The sequence below is a fragment of the Protopterus annectens genome, chromosome 12.part0, assembly GCF_019279795.1.
Source record: "Protopterus annectens isolate FY-2018-M chromosome 12.part0, PAN1.0, whole genome shotgun sequence".
NCBI lineage: Eukaryota > Metazoa > Chordata > Ceratodontiformes > Protopteridae > Protopterus > Protopterus annectens.
In genome coordinates, this window is record NC_056746.1 from 1,106,499,084 (window position 1) to 1,106,509,120 (window position 10,037).

A 10,037-nucleotide genomic window follows, 5' to 3' on the forward strand; every position below is an offset into this window, starting at 1 on the left:
GGGACTTCCCATACTCTGGAATAAACTACCTATCTATATCAAATAAAGCTCCTCATTAGCACTCTTCAAGAAAAATCTTGATGATTGGATGGAAAATAGGAAATTCACCCCAGGGATCACCTCTGTGGCTCTGCTCTACAGTGGCACAGGAAAATAATTTTCTTGGGTGGCAAAAGCCAGGGTACCTTTTTAGCTGGGCTTGAATAGGCCCCAGTGCCAATAGCCTATTACCTACCTAAGAACCTATGAACCTATTGGGGGAGGTTAAAAAGTTTTGCGGGAAGCTGCATTTAAAGGTCTTTTCTTCTATTAAGGGGCAAAGCAGCAATGAAGCTGAAGTGTCTTGCAATGAATTGTTGGAAGACTCATTACTAAACATGTCAGTGTATGATAACCTGATTGTGGATTTTGACAATGATTTAGACTTGGATATTAATAATGATTCTGACCTTTTGAATGAATGCAATGTTAATTTTACAACTGGATATGGTAAATTAATTGTACCGAAGGTCTCATTTGTTAGTGCCTTTGTAACTCCCAAAGTATCTGGAGCTGTTAATATGTTTGAAAATGTATTATGCAAACAAATAGAAGTTGCTTATAATCATTTTAAGAATTCATTTCAAATATTTGGAATTTAAACAAAGAGCAATGGATGGCTTTAAAGCAGCTACGAGATTTGACTGCACAGTATGTTTTCACACAAGCAGACAAGCGGGGGAATTGGGTCATAATGACAAGGAAAGATTATAATTGCATGGTATTTGATTTGTTGTCAGATGATAAGGTCTATAAGATATTGCAATTTAATCCATTGAATAAGTTCAATGAGGGCCTACTTGAGTTATTGGAAAGAGGTGAGACTTTTTTTTTTTTTAATCAGACCGATGTTAGAAAGTTATATGTTAAGAATCCAAAACATGCAAAGTTTTTTGCAATCCCTAAGTTGCATAAACCATTGACTAAACCCCCTGGGAGACCAATAGTTTTGGGGGTGGGAGCATTTTTGCAAAATACAGTCATCTTTTTGGATTCCCAACTAAAAGTGTTTCTTCCCAGGGTTCAGTCTTATGTCAAAAATATTGCACATGTTTTGGAATGCATTGGCGAAATTCACTGGAGTTCTGATTACTATTTTGCTTGTGTGGATGTTAAATCGCTTTATACAAATATTAGAATAGAGAAGGGTCTAGAAGCAATTGTTAAAATGATGGGTGAGGGTCCAAGAACAACTTATGTGTCAGCCATTGGAGTATGCCCTTACACATAATTATTTTGTTTTTAAACAAACGTTTTATTTGCAGTTGGAGGGAACAGCAATGAAGGACAGCTTTTGCCCCCTCATACACCATATTGTTTATGTCTCTTTTTTTGAAAAAATGTTTCTTTATCCTACAAGATTTTTAAAAATAATCTGATTATGTTCAAACGTTTTATAAATGACCTAATATTTGTATGCAGTGGAGACCAAGGGGAATTTGGAAATTTCATGGCTAGTTTAAGCCAGAATTCTTTTGGTTTGGCATACACACAGAATTAGTGATAAAACTATGCAGTTACTTGATGTAGAATTTTATGTAGACAAAAATGGGAAGTTACAATATAGCCCTTTTCATAAAATAACAGCTGCAGACAATTTTTTAGAGGCTAGCAGTTCTCATCCATTACATTTGATAAAGTCCTTACCCTATGGGGAATTCAAGTGTACCCTAACAAATACATCTGATAAAAAGGTATTAGAAAAAGAGTTTATTTTGGTAAAGAACAAATTGTTAAAGAGGGGTTATAAGGACACATACATCCAGGCAGCAGTAGATAAGGTCAGAGGAATACCTAGCAAAAAATGTTGTCAAACAGGTCCCAGGAAAGACTACAATGCCAAAGATTTAGAGGAAATGGAGCCTATGTTTTATGTAACCAAGTTTTCTCCTTTCTCAGATATGTTAAGGGATTTGGTTAACAAGTTATGACCAGTAATTTATAGGGATGAAATGATAGGGAAATTGTTCCTGAAGAAAGTCACTTTTTCATATGGTAGATTCAGCAACTTAAAGTAATTGTTGAATCATAGGGCACAGAACACAGTGGGGAAAAGACTGGGGGCTTTTCCATGTGGAATATGTAAAGTTTCTAAAATAATAAAAAATGTGGATGGCTGGGTTATTAATGGAAAGAAATTTTGGATAAAAAATGAATTCAAATGTGACTTGTGGGGTTATTTATATTACTGGGTGTGGATGCACACCAATAATATGGTATATTGGGCAAACGAAAAAAAAGGTAAAGTTGAGAATATTAGAACGTTTGGATGATGTTAGAAATAAGAGATTGGAGAGCTGAGTGGCCCAACATTTCTGTTCTGTCCATGGGGGAAATCTAGACAGCTTTTTCTTTAGTGTTCTGGCCCGAAGCTTTGGATTTCAAAATATGGGGGGGGGGGTTTGTACATAGGTTATTAAAGTTGGAAACAAAACTTATTGTTAACCAGGGAGCCTTATATCCACATGGGTTAAATTTAGAAATAAATTAGGATGTTTAAAGAATTAACTTTAAGGCATGTATATGTTAGTAAAAATATATGTGTAGTTGTAGAAAATGGCAGGTCTCAAATGTTATCAGTATGAAAGCAGCAAGAAAAAGTGCAATAAAAATAAATAATAAATTAATCTAGTTTGGTTCATTTTATAAAATGATTAATAATAATAATAATAATAATAATAATAATAATATTAATTTTGTATTGGAGCAATGAAAATTTTATGGTGCAATTTTATAGTACATTTGTATGGTAAATTTAATATTTATTAGTTTTTTCTTTCACTTTAGGGTGTTACACCTTTAAGCTTGGGTGGTGATTTGTCTTAATTAAGAGTGTAATGAATGAAATGTATTTGCATATAAAATTGGTGGGATATAAAAAGGCTGCAATGATTTAATATTTTTATTCCTTGAAGGCTTGTTAGCCGAGGTACCAGAGGAAGTGCAATAAAGAAAGTGCAGCTTAAATTAGCTTGCTCCCTGATTTGTTTTTTGAAAAGTTCTCAATGTGGCTCAGCTACACTGATCTCTATGAATCAGTCTGTAGCCCATGTCTAACCACTCTTATTGGAGTATCTGCATTCAGTTTGCTGTGGGTGAGCTGTGCTTTGCTCATGCATGAGTGTGAGCACCAGTAACTTCTCATACTTTTGTATGGCATATAAGCTTATATGTGGCCAGCCTCAATCCTCTCAGGCTGTTGGGATATTAGCTATCCTTATTCACATTGCATAATCCCCAACACAGAGAATCTGCATCATGTCAGACAAGCTGATAAATGCAACGTTACCTGAAATTTTTATCCAGAAATTGTTCAGTGACCCCATTGGTACTGCTACAGGAAACAGTTTCTCTGTATGTGAACACTCTTAAAAGCAAAAAAACACAAATATCCAAAACCAAACAGTGCAAAGTCCACCAGTAATCACGAAAAAACACTGTCAATGCCAGGAAATGCTTTTTACGATCTTTTTATTCCACAAGTTATAAACACAGATTGAACGCTTTCATCCCCTCCTGGGGATTTCATCAGAATCTACAATTTTTCATTTTTATCCCCTTAAATACCCTACCCAACTCTGATGTCATACTTTAATTAATTCAATAATTATCATGTTAAAAGGATAGTAGTCAAATACATTTCTGTCACTTGCATAACAATAAAACATCATACTGATGTGTGTTTAAGAATAAATCTGAAATGTTCCTAATATTAATACATAAAAAAGACATTTTATTGTCTAATAAAATAATTAAAATCAATATTAAATGTCTTTATGCAGAATTTACTTGTATTGTTCTGCTTTTTTATTCAACACAGGCTTAATGGATATAATTTCATTCAACCCTGGGGGGGGGGGGGGGGGGTGCTGGCTTGTAGTCTAACCTGCCATCTGGTCTCTCTTTCTTCAACATAATTTTTATAATTCCCTCCTCTTGGGTTTCTTAGCACTTTCCTCTAAAATACAAAACATAAATTCTTTACAGTTTATATAATTTGAAGTTTACATCAAAAATATACCGAAAGCCCACTTTTAGTAATTCATACTTGGAATACTCTAGTAATCACCCTGTTATGCAAGTGACAGAAATGTATTTGACTACTATCCTTTTAACATGATAATTATTGAATTAATTAAAGTATGACATCAGAGTTGGGTAGGATATTTAAAGGGGATAAAAATGAAAAATTGTAGATTCTGATGAAATCCCCAGGAGGGGATGAAAGTGCTCAATCTGTGTCTATAACTTGTGGAATAAAAAGATCGTAAAAAGCATTTCCTGGCATTGACAGTGTTCCTTTCGTGAACACTCACAGAATAAGTATATAACAAATTCCATAAAGGTTACTACGTATTTCTACCAAAAAAAAAAAAAACAGAAAGAAAGTTCACTAATTTTCAATGTATGGAGTCATGGATAAATGTCCAGCTTTTATACAAGCCTTTTCTACTTGAACTCTATATGGGTGAATGGGCTGAGCTGAGTGCTGTCACATCCTAGTGGGTGTAGTTTACACCCTAGTACTCCTTCTCTCAGACTTTTATATGTCATTTTGAACTTAGAACTTCACTTCTATGTGATCTGCAAGAAGCCCAGGTATGTACCTCAAGCTGGTGCAAGACAGAGATTAATATACTCCTCTACCTACTGCAGAAGTCAGACTTGCAGAAGTTAAAGGAGACCACAGCAGATGGTTCATGCATATAAATAGATATCTAGCTGGAGCAGGAGGATTACTTGTCTTCACTGAAAGGGATCCCATGCTTAAGTGAGCAGTAAGCTACAGGTACGCTAACCTCCGAGACAGAAGAGGGACTGGCTGAGTTTGTTGGAGATACAGAACCAAAGGCCAAAGTTATATAGTAAGTGTTGTATTTCTTATATATTATAGTCATATGTAAATATTTAGCTTGCTATTACTGTATTTCTGCACACACACACACACACACACACACACACACACACACACACACACACATATATATATATCATATATAAGTCAATCATCTGACATAAACCCATATATATATATATATATATATATATATATATAAATTTTTTTTTGGGTGTATAAATAATTGTATATATATCCTCCAGCATGTAAAAGACTTTCTGACCTGACTGACACTCACCATCAAAGCACTGGATTCCTTGACCCTCAAATCATAGGGATCACCCTTATGGTCCATCAAAGTGGGGGATAAATGAGGTCTTCTGTACCAGGGTGGACATTGCCTCAGATTTCTTTCATCCTGTCTTTTGATCTATCTGCCGTCTGTATTTCTTGCCCCCCCCCCCCACATCAGCCCACCATTGTGTTCCTGTCTGTCTTGTCTAGTTTCTGTGTTTCTGACTTAAAATTCCTTAACTCTGTTCTACCCTCTTCCCTTATTCATTTCTCAGCCTTCCTTATTAAAAAAAAATAAAGTTGAGGGATAGTACCTCTTCTGTTCCACATCTTCCAGCACAATATTCTTAATATGCTTCTTTTGTGTTTCACTTGTCCCCTCCCTCATCTGTTTCAAAAAACCAAAACATGGTGTCTTTACAAGGACACTCTTTACAGAGGATAAAAGAAACCTTAAAACAGTCTGGAGAAGCTGGAGGCCCGTGGCACTCAATTCTGCTTAATGCAGGTTCTTGTGGCAGTTCTTGAGAGATCTGCACAGGCTCATGCCAAGGAAAATGTAAGCTACCATTCATGACTTTACATGCATATGAATTAAGGCACAGATCTATGTGATATAAACCCCAGTTGCTGTATAAAGCATTTTCACATTACAGAAGAAAAAATGGAAGACTATTACTGAAACCTGCTACACCTGTTTGAAAACTACTTGTGAAGGAAGAAAGTAAAATTATTGCCTCTGTGGGATAGGTTCTCCTTTTTGCTAAGTATTACTGTCTTCCAAATGTATTCCTTCTACAAATGTCACTGGAATGTGTGTTTTGAAAGACTAGATACTCTTTCTAACATACTACTGCAGAAGTAAGGGAAAGCAATAAAGGGATAAGAAATCTAATGAGAATGGTAAATACAGGCATTCCTTGTAGGAAATAAGTAAGTCAACGTTTAAAGTTGTCACACAAATAACTGAGTTTGCCAGGTAACATTGTACTGTGTAGAACAAGAGCTTGTGTAAGTGTAAGGAATGGAATCTGCTACTGTTGTTGTAGGACTGCTACCTGTGACTGCTAAATAAACATATGAGGCATATACATGTGGGGTATAAAAATGTGGGGCATATACATGTGAGGCATAAACATGTGGGGCATACATTACTAAGGCTGGTCAGCAAGTATCAGAATACACTATCCTGTGCTACCTAGCCTTGCATGCTGAATGTTTTGTTTTATTTTTATTTTTTATTTTTTGGGGCTGGGACAAGTACAAGAATATAGCAAAGACCCCCATGTTAAATATGTGTTACAAGTGTTTCTTTTACATAGTTGTTCATCCAGTCACAAAAAGAAGATATTTTAGTTTTATTTTGTAATCAGTCTAATTGCAGTGCTTTGTTTTGTTGAAAATGTGCTTAGTTAAATATTTACTTTATTTTTATTGAAGGGCAGGCCAACTTAAGGTGACATGCTCATATTGCTGGTCATTCCCTCCACTGCTGCAGCCTGAATCTCAGCTATTTAGGACTGAGCACTATTGAAAGACTGGGAAGCAATTGAATTTTCACAAAGGGATGGGTATCCCTTAATTGAATAACCTCATATAGGTACCCAGCCATTGCCCGTCCTTTCCTCCATCCTGCAGCCTGTATCTCAACTATCTAGAACTGTGCACTATTTAAACACTAGGAAGCAAATGAATTTTAAGACCAGGATGGGTATCCCTTAATTGAATAACGTAGGTGCTTGCCTACTGTCATAATAAACATTGTGAATATTGTGGTTTTTGTTTGGGCTTGCATACTCGCAGGGACGACACAGAGAATGCTCTTTTCCCATCCAAGTCCATTTTGTTCTGTTAGAATCTGTAGTTATAGTTTCTCTTTTAATTGGCCTCTTCCAGCTGCGCCAACCCACTCTGTTCACTTTCGCTGCTCTAGGGCTAACTCCCCTTCCCTACCCTACCCACATTCCCACCCACCCCTCTTTCCTTGTACTTATACTCTTTATGTGACACCTCTTCCTCTTCTTCTAGTGCAAACTCTTATCAAACATTTAAACTTTCACTCTTATTTCCCTACCAGTACCAATCTTTTATCATGATGATTGCTTGTCTCTCCACCACCCTCCTCTTCCTCCTTTCACTATCAACCACTTACCATTTTTAACTCCACTATCCAACACCATCTCCTACTCTACCCTGTAATCACAGCAACAGCTACATCCTTCACTCACACATAATCCATTTCTCAACTTCACACCTCTTCGAGATTAACACTTTTCCAAACACCACTCTCTCTCCCCTACTCTGAGGGAAAGAAGGTCTGCTTCTATGAACCTCCTCACACATATTACTTTCTTGGATACATCTGCATGGGGACATTCATCCCAATCAAGGTCCACCTGTCGCTACCACTATCAAACACTCATCTTACATTTCACCCCTAATTCTCTTACCCCTCCCAACCCCACTCCTTCTCCCAAAGCCTTAAATATATTTTCCCTGAAAATACAAAGCCTAGTAAATAAAATCACATAACTTCATTCCTGGATTGCTAATGTTTCCTTCCATATCTTAACCCTATCTGAAACCTGGTTAAAACCACATATTTCAGACACTGAAATCCTACCTCCAGGCTATAATATTTTTCGCTCTGACAAAATAGAAAAGAGGGTGGAAGTGTTGCCATCCTCTGCTCTGATCAGCTTAATCTCTCCCCTCTCCATTTCTATATCTAATTTTGAACCTGCTGAAATTCTTATTGTAAGCTGTCATCTAAACTCACACAAAAAAGTTGCCATAGCCTCTATCTATATACTTCCTGGGAATAATATTCCTATCCTTGAAAATATTCTCACATAGTTAACTCAACATATACTCACAAAACCATTATCCCTGGTGATGTAAACATAAATTGGACTAAAATTTAATCTACAGCTTCTACTCTTAGTCTTAATCTTCATGTCTTCCATCAACTAATATCCTCCCCTACTTGGACTAACAAAAACTCTGTCTCTGGACAAACCTTAGACTGGATCCTCACCGCAGATCCCAACCTCTATCACAACCCTTGGATACTCCCTAACTCTTTAAGTGACCATTCCTCTATCTATATACACAGGATCTTCCAACATCTACCTAAATATAATGTCCGTAGAGAATGCCACAAACTTACCCATTTCAATCCAGATACTTTTAACTCTAAACTGTCTGGCATTAACTGGTCCTTCCTATGTCACCTCCCTGTAAATGAGGCTGTAGTATCTTTCAACAAGGTATTCCTAGACATACTTAATTCTCTGGCACCAATCAGAAAAATTAGAATAAAATCTAACAGGGCCCCTTGGCTCTCAAAACATACCCGATCCATTATGCATAAAAGAAACTCCACCTCCCAACACAACCCAAATGGCACATAGCCCACAACCACAGCCCATAAGGCATAACAACGTACCCAACACTCTTGTCATAGGTGACTCTATAGTCAGGCACACTGATGTTCCACTCACTAGACTAAACAAGGAGAAAGTTACTGTCAGCTGCCTGTCAGGTGCCAGGATCCATCACATAACGCATGCACTCAGGTCACTCCACAATAAGTACAAATATGACACTGTCATTGTCCATGTTGGTGTGAATGACCTGAGATGTAACTCACTGGACTACATCAAAAGAGACATGGAGGAGCTCTCCGATCTTGTATCCCAGGCAGGTATGACCCTAACCCTGAGTAGCATCCTGCCATCACCCAGAATGATACCACAGTACAAGGACAAAATGATTGACTTCAACAATTGGCTAAGCTTCTGGTGTCATTCTAAGGGGATCCAGTATTTGTCTGCCTGGGACGACATGATCGACAGTCCACGATGCTTTGCCAGAGATGGCCTGCACCTGTCACCCTTAGGATTCCGGATACTGGCTAAGGCTCTTGCCACCCCTATAGTGCCTTTTTTAGGCAATGTTCAAATGACAAATTCACCACTGTAACAGGTACAAGCAAGCAAAATCTGAGGGTAATGCTACTCAATGCTAGAAGTCTAAACTTCAAAATGCACTCACTCGAGGCACTCCTTAAAATGAAGAACATTGACATCTGTGCAGTGACAGAGACCTGGTTCAAAGCTCAAGAGAGCACCCCTGCATTACCAGGCTTCAATTCATACCACACCTTTTGGCCACCTAACTCAGAAAGATGCACTAAAGGTGGAGGCCTGTCCATATTTGTTAAGGATATCCACACCTCCAGGCTAGTTGTACAGCATAATGCATCAGAGATTATCCAAGTGCAACTAACTCTGGGCAAGACTGCAATCCAAATTGTAGCTTGCTACAGACCCCCCACCATGCCCCAGGATTCACACTCCTAATTTCTTGATACACTGGAAAGTATTAGGGTACAACCCGACACCCTAATAATAGACGATTTCAACTACCCCACCATTAACTGGGAAAACTACTCATGTACCAACTCTTTTGCTGAACGTTTTCTAGAATTCATAAATTCCAATGCCTTGGATCAACTTATTCACACCCCCACCAGGGGCAGCAATATCCTAGACCTGGTCATTACCAACATGGCAAACCGTGTTCCACACCAGAGGTCAATTCCTTGTTGGTCAGATCCACCACAAGCTAATCAGCCTAGACATCCACATCCCACCCCACCCCAATTAGGGAAACCATCATAAAAACTTCTCCAAAGCCAACTTCACACTTCTTAAGACAGAAGTGGCAAACTTCATGACACCCATGCAGACGGACAATAGAGGTATGACTGCCAAATCCTACACAAATGCACTTTATAAGCACTTACACGAGTGCATGGATCATGCTATCCCTAATAGAACCAAGATGTTATCCTCCAAAAAAA